Source organism: Capricornis sumatraensis, chromosome 18 (assembly GCF_032405125.1).
Source record: "Capricornis sumatraensis isolate serow.1 chromosome 18, serow.2, whole genome shotgun sequence".
NCBI lineage: Eukaryota > Metazoa > Chordata > Mammalia > Artiodactyla > Bovidae > Capricornis > Capricornis sumatraensis.
Genome location: NC_091086.1, coordinates 8426692 through 8440000, shown reverse-complemented (window position 1 = coordinate 8440000; position 13309 = coordinate 8426692). Strand labels below are relative to the sequence as shown.

The 13309-nt window shown below is 45.8% G+C and overlaps 1 protein-coding gene across 1 annotated transcript in view; it reads right to left on the bottom strand.

The window, feature by feature from the left end:
• The window catches only part of DOCK2 (dedicator of cytokinesis 2), a 444911-nt gene that overhangs the window by 351373 nt on the left and 80229 nt on the right, over positions 1 to 13309 (bottom strand). The window lies entirely within an intron of this gene.

Genomic DNA, 13309 nt, shown 5'->3' with positions numbered 1-13309 from the left:
AGGAATGAAACTCGTCCAAGTTGAAGGGACATTAATAATTTCATCCTTCTTGAAGAATCAGAGGGAGACTTGTCATCAGGTTTTCAAAGTATTTTGGAAGCATCAAGGAGAAATATTTTCAAACATTCTGCCCCTTCCCCTTAGCCACTGCCCACTTGTGGGATGAACACGGTCATCCGTGCTGTACGTCAAGGGATGTGATTCTCCCTGCCCTCTCATTTCAGGAGTATACTGAGGACTTAATTTAAAACTTTTGTTCCTCTGATTACAAAGTCCCTACATTGATATTGTTTTTAAAAATGCACTACTTATGAAGTGAGATTCCACATCAATCCTACTGAAAAACTGGTAATTATTAAGGATGGATCCTGCAATGCAAGAGACAGAGGTTCCATCCCTGGATCATGGCAACCCACTCCAGCATTGTTGCCTGGAGAATTCCATGGACAGAGGAGCCTGGCGGACTACAGTCCACAGGCTGGCAAAGACTCAGACGTGACTTAAGCGACTGAGCATGATGAGCACAAGGCTGGATATCCTTGCAGAGATTCTCAAAGTCTGTCTAATGTATACAGGTGACTTTATAGAAACTATCCCCTGGTGTAAAATCAGTCTTTAGGCTCCTGAGTCTCAGCACCCTTGTGGCCCAACCTTGGTATGCTGTTCAGCCCAAGGCCTCTCCAAACAAGCCTTTATCACCAACTGGTGAAAACTCTGCACTCCATCTGTGGCATCCTGGGCAAGACACAGAGCAGAGCGCTCCTGTCTCCCACTCAGATACAGAGGCCTCCTGTCACGGCCCTCCTCGGCCCAGCCCCTGGGCTGCCCGCTTCACAGGAGGTGCTCTGCTCGGATGGAGGCCGAAGCACTGCAGGGTCCGCCCCTCCCGCAGTCGCAGGCAGGGCAGCACGAAACCTCCGCTCTGTCTCTGCTCCACCTCGCCCAGCCTCTCACCTGCTTTTCTTTAAGCTCCTGCTCTACTTCCTTTCTCGTCTCAAAGTGGGTGTCTATGTTTCTCTTCTTTTGGGTATCATTCACTCTCTCTCTGTCAGTCTGTATGTTTATCTGCTTTCTCTCTCTCTCTCTCTGACTTCATCTCTTTTCTTAGTCACTCTCTGCCTCCTCTCTTCTTTTTTCCTAAGTACCCCCTTCCTAAAGCCTCCTGAAGTAAGAAGCTTAAGGGGAAGCCAGAATGCTTCAATCCAGTACAGGGATCCAGGAACTGCTGCTGACTTTCTAGGTATCTAGTTCAAGGTCATAGCGACAAGGCTGAGAGAAACCCGGAGTTCTGAGGCTCCCCTCCTCCGCGCTCCCTCACCCCTGCCCTGCCTCCTCCTCCTCCTCCTCTCCCCCTTTTCCCTCTACTGCACCTCTCAGGCCTGAACCAGACAGGTTCTGTCACGGAGGATGTGTTTTGGAGTCAGTCAGCCTGGGTTCCGATCTCTAATCTGCCCAGGACTAACTGAAGCCCTTATTAGTAACAGCAAACGTAACGGAGCACCACTCTGCCTCCAGGCACTGTCTGTGTTATTAGATCACACACCCCCATCCCACGCTACGGTAAGGGGCCCATCCTTATCTCCATTTTACAGATCAACGACTCAGCAGCATGCCCAAGGACTCCATGCCAGAAGTGCAGGGGCCAGAATTCAGACCTGGCCATAGGCTCCTGGGCCTGGTCGCTCCATCACTTTGTCCACCACTGGACTGGGTGCCTCACTACCAGCCTTAACTCCTGTAAGCCTCAGTTTCTCACCTATAAATGCAGGGTGTTCCAGAACTGTGTCCAAGGACTGTGAGGAGCCCAGCTCACACACACGTGATCTGCTGGGCACATGCTGAGTCCTGGCTAAGTGTTAACTGTTGTTAATTGTTGGAATAGGAGTATTGTACAAATAAAGACATAAACTCTCAATAGGTTGAACACTGCCCAAATCCCATCAAAGTGGAAAAGATGACACAGGGTCTGGCAGGAAGGAAGTACGTGCGTGCATGTGTGTGTGCGTGCTAAGTCCCTTCAGTCATTTCATACTCTTTGTGACCATATGGGCCATTGCTCACCAGGCTCCTCTGTCCATGGGATTCTCCAGGCAAGAATACTGGAGTGGGTTGCCGTGTCCTCCTGCAGGGGATCTTCCCAACCGAGGAATAGAACCTGGGTCTCCTACATATCCTGCACTGACAGATGGGTTCTTTACCACTAGCGCCGCCTAAGAAGCGTGGCAGGAAGGAAGGGAAGATCCTAATTCACAGTGGTGGTACTTTCCTCGTTGAGACGGTACTGTGAGATTTCCTTTGTGCCTAAAGCTAATAGATGGTCCCTCCCCCAAGGCTTTTGCTTTGAAACCCCTTACTCTTTCCTCTAACCACAGCTGCCTGAAAACATTTAATAAGTGACATTGTAGTTTCTGTTACTGGTCTATGGTGTCTTCCTCCCACATTTAACACCCAGATGCAGCTGCCCATGGTGAACACATCATTACTTACATCATTATCTACTATATACGGCCTTTCTCTGTAAGGCACACATATTTGTACGCTTCTGGGTGCACGTGTGTGGGGGCATCCCACCCAGTCCTCTGCTTTGGACCATTTGTGCTGCCCACAACAATGGCCTCCAGCAGCTTCCTCCTGCTGGTTGACCCTGCCCACCCCCACGCCCCTTCCAAAATTGACTAGTCCATGACAGAATTCATGATTTTTAACAGAAAATCACAGAAATGGGCTGTGTTGGGAGTCATCCCAGGCCGTGCTCAAGGGGGAAAGTTCATGAACTCTCGCTGGAGAGGTATTTGAGGGTACCCTGATTCCCGGCATCCCTATGTCTAGTTATTTAACACATTTTGGGTTATGAGCTGCACAACTATTCTTCCAATAACACCCTTTTCCACTTAGATTAGCCCTGGCTGGGTTCATTGAAACTCCTCTCCGGTCAGAACTCTGCAGGGTGAGAGAGGCATCTGCCTGCAGCTCCCTGGAGTTCTAAACCAAGAGCTGCTGGGGAGGCCAGCAAGCACGGGGCCCACGCTTCTTGCTGTGCAGATGGCAAGACTGAGGGCCTGAGCGGGGTGGGGGTGGGGAGACTCAGCTTTGCCACTGTCTTGTAAATGTTACTGACTAAGGTGGGAAGGCAAACAGACTTTTAGGTTGTAAGACCAAGTCAAGGCCTTCTACTCAGATTTCAGCTTTGTGGGAAAGCAAGCTTAGTTTCTACCAGCAGGACAGATGTGCTCTGCTCTAGGTCACAGGCTGCAGCAGCGGCAGGGCTAGACCCAGAACTTAGCGTTCTTCTCTTTCCATACTCTGAGACTCACACACAGCAGAGATGACACAGATCTCACAAGGCCAAGATTGGGGCACCTGCCTCCATGGGAATCTGGGCTGCCCCCTACTACTCACCTTACAGGTTAAGCACCATAAAACCACATTCCAGTCGAGCGGAAACACAATCTACAGGTGCCAAAGTTTTACAAAGGATAAGAAACAATCTTGTGAGGAAATGGCTTGCATGTTTTGAAATTTATTTTTACGTGGAGGATCATTGCTTTACAATAGGGTTGGCTTCTGCCGTACAACGTGAATCAGCCATAGATATACGTATGTTCCTTCCCTCGATCCTCTCCCGCACCCCCCACCATCCCACCCCTCTACGTCGTCACAGAGCACCAGGCTGAGCTCCCTGCGTCATACAGAAACCTCCCCCTGGCTATCTATTTTACATATGGTAATGTTTACGTTCAGTGCTATTCTCTCAATTCCTCCAACCCTTTCCTTCCTCCATTGTGTCCTAAGTCTGTGTCTCTATCCCTGCCCTGCAAAGAGGTTCATCAGTACCATTTTTCTAGATTCCATACATATGCATTAATATGTAAAATTCGTTTTTCTCTTTCTGACTTACTTCACTCTATATAACAGACTCTAGGTTCATCTACCACACTAGAAGTGACTCAAATGTATTCCTTTTTATGGTTGAGTGACATTCCATTGTCTATATGTACCATACTTCTTTATCCATTCATCTGTCGATGAACATCTAGGTTGCTTCCATGTCTTGGCTACTGTGAATAGTGCTGCAATGAACATTTGGGTGGGAGGAAAACCTAAACAGACATCTCTCCAAAGAAGTCATGCAGATGTCCAACAAACACATGAAAAGATACTCAATATCACTCATTATTAGAGAAATGCAAATCAAAACTACAATGAGGTACCACCTCACACCAGTCAGAAAAGCCATCATCAAAAAATTTACAAACAATAAATGCTGGAGAGGGTGTGGCGAAAATGGAACCCTCTTGCACTGTTGGTAGGAACCTAAATTGATACAGCCACCGTGGAGAACAGTACAGAGGCTCCTTTAAAAACTAGGAATAAAACTACCACATGACCCAGCAATCCCACTTCTGGGCACACACCCTGAGAAAACCACAAAGGGCTTGTGTCTCACAGTGGCTACACCATTAAGCCAAATTGTCACAGTCTTATCAGTCCTGTCTGTATACGTGTGTGTGTGACTTTTTACGCCTGGGCTTTTATTTGGTGGGAATGGGAAGAACAGCTGAAGAAAATGACTACAGTTGGGAAGAAGAAAGGAAGTAAAAAACTATTTAGTAAAGAACTTTTCTGTCTAGCTAGACTCCTGCATAGACTGGCCGTGTAGCCTTAGACAAATTATATCTCCGAAACTTAAACCAGTCTTGTTGATAAAACAGAGACATGATGCCCATTCAAAGGGTTATTTTGAGGTGAAAAAAAAAAAATGAGATGATGTCTCTCAAGTGCTTAGTATTGTAGCCGGCACTTAATAAATGTTAAGTAAATATCAGTTATTCCTACTGTTGATTTCTGACCACAGAAGTGATCATATTGGCAAGCTCTCTGATCTGAGTGCATATAAACAGAGTATTTCTTAGAAAGAGTAAGGAAAAAGGCATAAAGGTTTTAGATTATATGGAAGAAATTAAACTGATGGGGATTGCAGGGGCAGGGCACATTCAGGACTGTGGGTCCTCTCCTAAGAAACATGAGGAGAAAAGAAAAATAATGCCTCATCTGTCTGCAAGGTTTGAATGTAGCCTTGAAGTCAAGGGCACAGCAGATGTAGTTTCAAGGTCCTTCTTTAGCACTTATTCTCTGTATATATCCCTCCTTCAGGAGGGAAACATTTTTTCTGGCTTCAGAACACCTAGAAACCAGCTGATTCTGCCAGGGAACAAACGATTGAAGGGCCTGAAGGCCCTGACCACAAGGAAAACTGGAACAACCTGCAAGGCGCTGTTCTGGGGCATGTGAGTCCAGTCACAGCAGGCACTCAGCTCCCAGGGCTTAGATAAATATAGCGACGCTTGACTGGCATGTGGTTCATTAAGGAGACACTGTGCACAGCTGAGCACTCACTAAATGCGAATAGGGCCCCATATGGTGTGTACAATGCTTTGCACGACCTCCTCCTTGCAGGTACATAAAGCCTCAGCTGAAAACGGGGATGCCAGCCTCAGGCTAGCAACCCAGGGAAGTAGAGTTGAACCAAGGCAACCTCAGTCTGCAGAAAGCTAGGAGGAAGATTCAACTTGGAATCCAGGGTGGAGGGTTTCCTGGGCCCTGGCCCCTTTTCATTTCTATACCTTGTACCTCAGGCACTTCCTGCTCGTCTGAGCCACATTCCCTGGCATCCTCCTGGCTTCCTGCCCACCTCTGGGAAGCAACAGAGACACTTCAGTGAGACTGCATGCTTTCTAACCCCTGCTCTGCCACTGACCAAGTGGGCGATCTCGGCTAAACTTCTTCATTTCTAGAAGGTTCAGTGTTCTCATTAGTAAAATGGTACTAGCCCCACACAGTTGCCCTGCCTTAGAATAAAACATGTACAGCAATTAACTGAGTGCTTAGTACACAGTTAACAATGAATACTAGCTATTGTTATGTACTACCACCGTTTTCTTCTGGAACCACTCCTTTTTGCTATCTAAAGCCATAGGAGGAAGAAACCAGAAACTTCATAAGAGCAACTGCTGGTTTTTGAGCCCCTACTATGTGCCAGGCACTGCGATGGAGATAAACAGAGTAAGACTCAGTCTCTATCCCTAAGAAGTCATGAGGCCAACCAATAGGTAAATAATGAATTGCTGTATAGTGAGAAAAACTGAACAATGAAAGTTTAATGTTACCCTTGAGTGATTCCTAAGGGTCAGGCACTGTGCTCATTTTTTCGCATGGATTAGCTAATTTGACAGAGGCTATTATTATCTACATCTTACACAGGAGAAGGAAAAAAATTCAAGAGGCATGAACAGGGGAATGGAAGCCGAGGAGAGAGAACGGGCTCCAGCAGACACTGCCCCGGTGAGCCACCTGCCAGAGGCCCTCTCAGTCCTGAGCACCCTGCCCCTTAAACCTTAGCACATTCAATGTGGCTATACAGAAATGTCATATGTATCTGGAAGTCATAGTAGCTCAGCTAATTCTAACGGTACCTAAACAACATCTTAAGGGTGGTGTTAGCAGTCAACTTCTGCTACACTTTATTATTATTACTTCTACCACTAAGACAACTAATGCTGACAATAGGTACCATTTATTAAGCATTCACTATGCACCAGACACTCTACTAACTCAGCGCATAAACGGCAGAGTCAGAACTTGAGCCCAAGAGTGTCTGGATCCAAATTTCACTCCTTTAACCACCAGGCATGGGGCTTCCCAGGTGGCGCTAGTGGTAAAGAATCTGCCTGGCAACACAGGAGACTCAGTAGATGCAGGTTGGGAAGATCCCTTGGAGAAGGAGCTAGCAATCCACTCCATTATTTTTGCCCGGAAAATCCCATGTACAGAGGAACCTGGTAGGCTACAGTCCACTGGGTTGCAAAGAGTTGGACACAACTGAGCGTGTACGCCACACAACCTCTAGGTAATACTGCCTCCAGGGACAGAGCCAAGTAATAGCAGGGTTCTGGGAACCGGAATAAGTCACAGTAGATAGGACAGCATCATTCACCCCTAGGATGAGTTCTGGGACTGTCTAGGGAAGTTAGATGGCTGGCTCTAACCTTTTTCTGTTCAAGCTCTAAATCCAAGGTTACCTAACTGATGTTCCTGCCCCTGAGCCAATAATTCAATCTATTGCAGGAGGTGTAAATTAGTGACTCTACAAAAACAACCATTAAGCCATTCATAGTTTCCAAAGAGTAATTACTCTGAAAAATTCACAGCCCTCTAGGATCAGAACCTACCTACCTCTCTGTCTCTCTGTCTCTCTCTCTCCACCCCCCTGCAGTCTGGGACAAAGAAAAACTGTAGCCAAACCAGTGGCTGAGTCTATCTGAAAATCATCCTTGCATTTATTGATCGTACTTATAGAAAGAAACCCTTCAGTGCACTCAGCAGTCACACTTAAATCAACGCAATAGAGCTGGAAAGGGATCATGAAGAGATGCTCCTCTCTCTTACCCTGCGGTTCCCCACGTGGTCATCACCACCGTCACCACCCCCTCTCTTACCACCAAGGTCTATGCATCTGAACTGGGTCATAAACTGCAGATTAAGACATGGAATTTTGGGGCGGTAAGCCTGGAGTGAGTTGTCCAGCTCAAGAATGACCAGAGAAAATTTTGTTCTAAGTGTACCAAAAGTTGAAATATAAGGAGTTATTCTCAGAAGAGAAAGAAAAAAAGCTGTGTTAGAAAGGAACTCTATAAGGAAAGGCCAGGTTAACTCTAAAGGTAGTGCTAGGAGAAGGGCTAGGGTTTAGCACAAAGTAGCCAGTATGACGGAGAAGGCAATGGCAGCCCACTCCAGTGCTCTTGCCTGGAAAATCCCATGGACGGAGGAGCCTGGTGGCCTGCAGTCCATGGGGTTGCTAAGAGTGGGACACGACTGAGCGACTTCACTCTCACTTTTCACTTTCATGCATTGGAGAAGGAGATGGCACCCCACTCCAGTGCTCTTGCCTGGAGAATCCCAGGGATGGAGGAGCCTGGTGGGCTGCCGTCTATGGGGTCGCGCAGAGTCGGACACGGCTGAAGCGACTTGGCAGCAGCAGGAGTCAGGATGAACTCTCGAGCAGCTCTGGTGGCCAGAGTACTTCATGCAGACTTGATTGCGCTGAATATAACCAGCTGTCCATAGGCAAGGCTCAGACTGGTTCCTGGTGCTAATACTTTTGTCACGGACAAAATTCTCTCTACGTGAGCTGTTACTTCTCCAGAATCTGACATTTGAGAAGGGACTGCCCCTTAAGGCAAACTGCAAGAAGTTTCACTAAACAGGCTTCTTTCTGTAAATCACCCCAGGGGAAGAATGATTTGTAGGTAAGAGGGAATAAAAGACAAACTCAACATGTGGGGATCCTGTTTTGAAAAATGTCTAGAGTGAATGCACACAAATTAATGCAATCACTGAAGAAAAACTGCCTCAGGGAGAAGCCTAAACAGCCTAAATTAAAAAAAAAAAAAAATAGAAGTCAACAATATGGAAGAAATGAAAGGAAAACAATCCATCTAAAACATTCACTTTACTCTTAAAATATGGCAACCCTGTGTAATAAATTAATAGTAAGTAGGTAATAAAATGCAGGCAAAAGCCTTGAAAAGAACTCTACGCTATGAATAGAGTGTGATGTGTGCCCTGTGTCATCCTTCATTCTGCTGAGGGGACCTTCAGCCTTTACGTAATTTGGCAGGAAGAACTAAGCTGCGTCAGTCTGCACTTAGGTAAATTTCTCCATTAGCATGGAAAATGGTGTTCAGGGTCTTTTCCTCAATATGATTAGAAATTGAGTGCTCCCAAAACAATGTTCCTAAGGATAGAAATTAATACACACACACACACACACAATTTTCCATGGTTTCAAGACATATAGAGAAAAATATAGATTACATCATTTACTTGAAAGACAAGCTAATAACTCGGCAAAGTTCTTCCAGCTCTTTCTCTCAGGCCAAGTTGATCTAAAAAGTTTTGGTACTAAAAAGAAATTTAAAAGGTCTTGACTGTTTCTCTTACCATATCTTTCTTTAGTTTCTTAATGACGCGGGAAGTGTTCTCGATACCTTTTTTTCGAAATTTGATTAAAATATAGTTGAGTTATGTTAGATGTACAACATAATGATTCAGTATTTTTTGCAGATTATACTCCATTAGAGATTATTACAAGACAGTGGGTATAATTCCCTGTGGTATACAGTATAACCTTTCTGCTTATCTGTTTTGTATGTAATAGTAGTATCTGTTAATGCCATACCCCTAACTTGTCCTTCCCCTTCTCTTCCCTCTCCCTTAGGTAACCATAAGTTTGTTTTCTATGTCTGTGAATCTGTCTTGCAGATATATTCACTTGTATATTTTTTACACTCTACATATAAGTGATAACATATAGTATTTGTCTTCCTCTGAGTTATTTTACTAAGCTTACTATTCTCTAGGTCATAACAGAAAAAAAAAAGTTGCATAATGATTATACACACGTGCACACACGCATGCTTAGTAAAGTCTATACATTCAGTTGATCATTTCACTACTTCTTAGAAAAGGAATTCTGTATATCAACAATCCCTTTATACGTTTTTATATTATATTCTGGTTTTATAAGCGCTTACTCCTTGGAAGAAAAGTTATGACCAACCTAGATAGCATATTGAAAAGGAGAGACATTACTTTGCCAACAAAGGTCCGTCTAGTCAAGGCTATGGTTTTTCCAGTGGTCATGTATGGATGTGAGAGTTGGACTGTGAAGAAAGCTGAGCACAGGAGAGTTGATGCTTTTGAACTGTGGTGTTGGAGAAGGCTCTTGAGAGTCCCTTGGACTGCAAGGAGATCTAACCAGTCCATTCTAAAGGAGATCAGCCCTGGGATTTCTTTGGAAGGAATGATGCTAAAGCTGAAGCTCCAGTACTTTGGCCACCTCATGCGAAGAGTTGACTCATTGGAAAAGACTCTGATGCTGGGAGGGATTGGGGGCAGGAGGAGAAGGGGACGATAGAGGATGAGATGGCTGGATGGCATCACCGACTCGATGGATGTGAGTCTGAGTGAACTCCGGGAGATGGTGATGGACAGAGAGGCCTGGCGTGCTGTGATTCATGGGGTTGCAAAGAGTCGGACACGACTGAGCGACTGAACTGAACTGAAGTATCACTTTTAATTTAAGAAGAGCTATCTACTCTTTGGGGGTAGGGAGGGCGAGTGAATGTTTCTTGGCTTCCAGTTCCTTTCTATTGTTGCTGCTGCTGCTGCTGCTGCTAAGTCGCTTCAGTCGTGTCCAACTCTATGTGACCCCATAGATGACAGCCCACCAGGCTCCCCCACCCCTGGGATTCTCCAGGCAAGAACACTGGAGTGGGTTGCCATCTCCTTCTCCAATGCATGGAAGTGAAAAGTGAAAGTGAAGTCGCTCAGTTGTGTCCCACTCTTAGTGACCCCATGGAATGCAGCCCAGCAGGCTCCTCCATCCATGGGATTTTCCAGGCAAGAGTACTGGAGTGGGGTGCCATCACCTTCTCCAACAAACCTTTCCCCAGAGTCTTTCCTGAATTCTCACCTTCTCATCATGGGAGCTGGGGCTGGAGCAGGAGTTGCAGCTCGAGGCCACACACCTGGAGGCAGGTGTCCCTTCACAGTCATGAGATCGAGATGCTGATCTCTAACCTACTTCCTGGTTCATGGCCTGGACTGAAGCCAGAGGGACACTGGCCTGAGAAATGTCAAGTCAGAATTACTGTAAATGGTGATCATGCCAAAACCATCTGAACTTTGCCCTTTCAGTCTGCAGCTTCCCGAGAAGTATGATTAACCCCAGATTAACCCTTGACTAACAAGATTAACCCCTGCTCTTGTTCCACAAAGAGCCTTGACATTTGGTGTGTAGAGTTAAATAGAATTTTTAACATTTTCTTTACTAATGGTGCTGGTTTTAAAAATGCATGTGCAGTAAAACTCTGTTTTGAAATCTGAGAATACCTGAAGAAGTATCAAGCCCAAACACTCCAAGGTTCACATTCTTGGGGACCTCGTCTGAGTGGTAGGAAGGCTGAGGGCTGGACAAGGTGCCAGGAGACAGCAGGGTGGCAGAAAGAGCTGCTGCTTGAGTCCCCAGACTGAGCTCTAAGCCAGAGACCTTCCCAGCTCACTTCCCTCCAGCACCGGTTCCCTTCCCTCTAAGGAAGGGCCACTGAGGAAAACCTCCAGGACTCCTAACTGGCTTCTACTGTCAAAGAGTCAGGATGGGGCATGACAGTCATCTAAGACCAAGCCTGCTCACACTGCCAAGGCCCCCGCATGGCAGGGCCGCATTGGTGCCCAAGTCAGGGCCCGGAGTAGGTACGCGTGGGTCTTCAAGAGCCTGAGGATCTGTCGGGCACGAAGTGCCATTTTCTGTATTACTGAGTAAAATTAACATATAAAACTGTGTAAGTTTAGGTATGCCATGTGATAACTTGATACAAGTATATGCTGTAGAAGGACTGCCATAATGAGGTTGGTCAACACATTCATAACCACAAAACTGTGTGTGTGTGTGTGTGTGTGTGTGTGTTGAGAACATGTAAAATCTGCTCTTTCAAGTATATAATACAACAGCAGTCCCCAACCTTTTTATCACCGAAAAGGGATCGGTTTTATGGAAGACAATTTTCCCTTGAAATGGGAGGTGGAATGATTTAATTTTCACCCACCACTCACCTCCTGCTCTGTGGCCCAGTTCCTAACAGGCCACAGATGAGCACCACCCAGGGCCAGGAGGCTGGGAACCGCTGTGATACAATATTGTTAACTATAGCCACCAACGCCATTTACTATTCTTCATCTTCATCAGCACTATTTTCATCGAGTTCCCATTACCTCTCATTTGTAGAGGTTTCTGAACCACCTCCCTTCCTTCACTCTTAATCCCTTTCAATCCATTTTCTACACAATGGTCAGAGGGACCACTCTAAAAACACAAATGCCATCATATTATTCTCTTGTCAAAGATCCTTTAACAGCTCCCTATTTCCCTCAGAATATTGTCCAGATTCCATGGCCTGACTTTCAAGGATCGTCAAGGTCTATCCCTTACTGTCCTTCTGGGCAATCTTCTGCCTAATGCCTCCATCACTGAATTCCAGCCACTCCGCCTTTCTACACCTCAATTAAGCCAAATCTCTACTGTCTCAGGGACCTCCTTTCAGCTTTCTCTTTACCTGCCAGTTCCTACTCATCACTCAGGTCACAGCTTCGGCAGAACTTCCTCCAGAACACCTCCATGACCTCATGATGTGATCTGATTGTTACATGCTCTCAAGGCATCTCATACACACACACCTCTCTTAATTTCGCATTCGCCACACAGCAACCTGCTTAATGACTCCCTTCCCGTCTAGAGTAAAAATCCCATGTGTCTCCATGATTCACTGTCATATTTTCAGTGCTTAGCAGAGTGGTCTAGCGGCTATTCAATAAATATGTGTTGGGCAAACACTTAATTGCTAATGCAAACCAAACCTTGACCACAAGACTGATTTTTTAACAAGATGGAAACGTTCATTTTTAAGTCAAGGGCTTAAAAAGAAGAACCAGGTTCTACTGCCCAGCATGCCTGAGACAGGTATAAAATGTGTTGGTGCTGAACGTAGGGAAGAACAAATGCTGAGTTACAGGCCTTTTAGAAGCTGTAGGCTTGGAGGGAAAAAGTTGACAGGTACCCATGTCCTGAAAACCTTTTTACTGGCTTTAGATTTCCAGGCCTGAGACGACCTGTGAATTAATAACAAGGCACACATTCCTTCTGCCCCATGGATGCCTCCAAAACAGGGGAAAAACTCAGATTCAGAGAAGCAAGACCCGCAGTGCTTGCAGCAGACCAAGGCTCCCAGGCAGGCCTTCAACGCTGTCTACTGGCTTCCAGTGTTTAGGAGAGGCTGCCTTCTAACACTTATTACAGTGGAGGAGCCACCAGATTATTCCATTAAGTCATACCAGGAGGAAAATGTTGATCACAGAAGAGGGGCTCTGACCTACAGTGACCTTACGCTGCTGACACAGCTGTGCATGCCTGGCCGAGAACCCAGAGCAGAGCGCATCAGTCACTCCGGGAAGCAAGCCACGAAGGAGGACGGAGGGGAAACTAAAAACGTAATGGAGCCCCCAAAACCCAAAGGAAAACTTTTACTCGGCTTGAGCAGGTATTAGAAAATTTATTCAACTAATAAATGTTAGCTGAGCACCTACTGTATACCAATAATGCTGTCAAGGAATCTATAAAAGGAAACAGAAATCAATACCCAAATATGTAAAATGGAAGCTGTGCTAGGCATTTGGGTGTCAATTTTTATTTCTC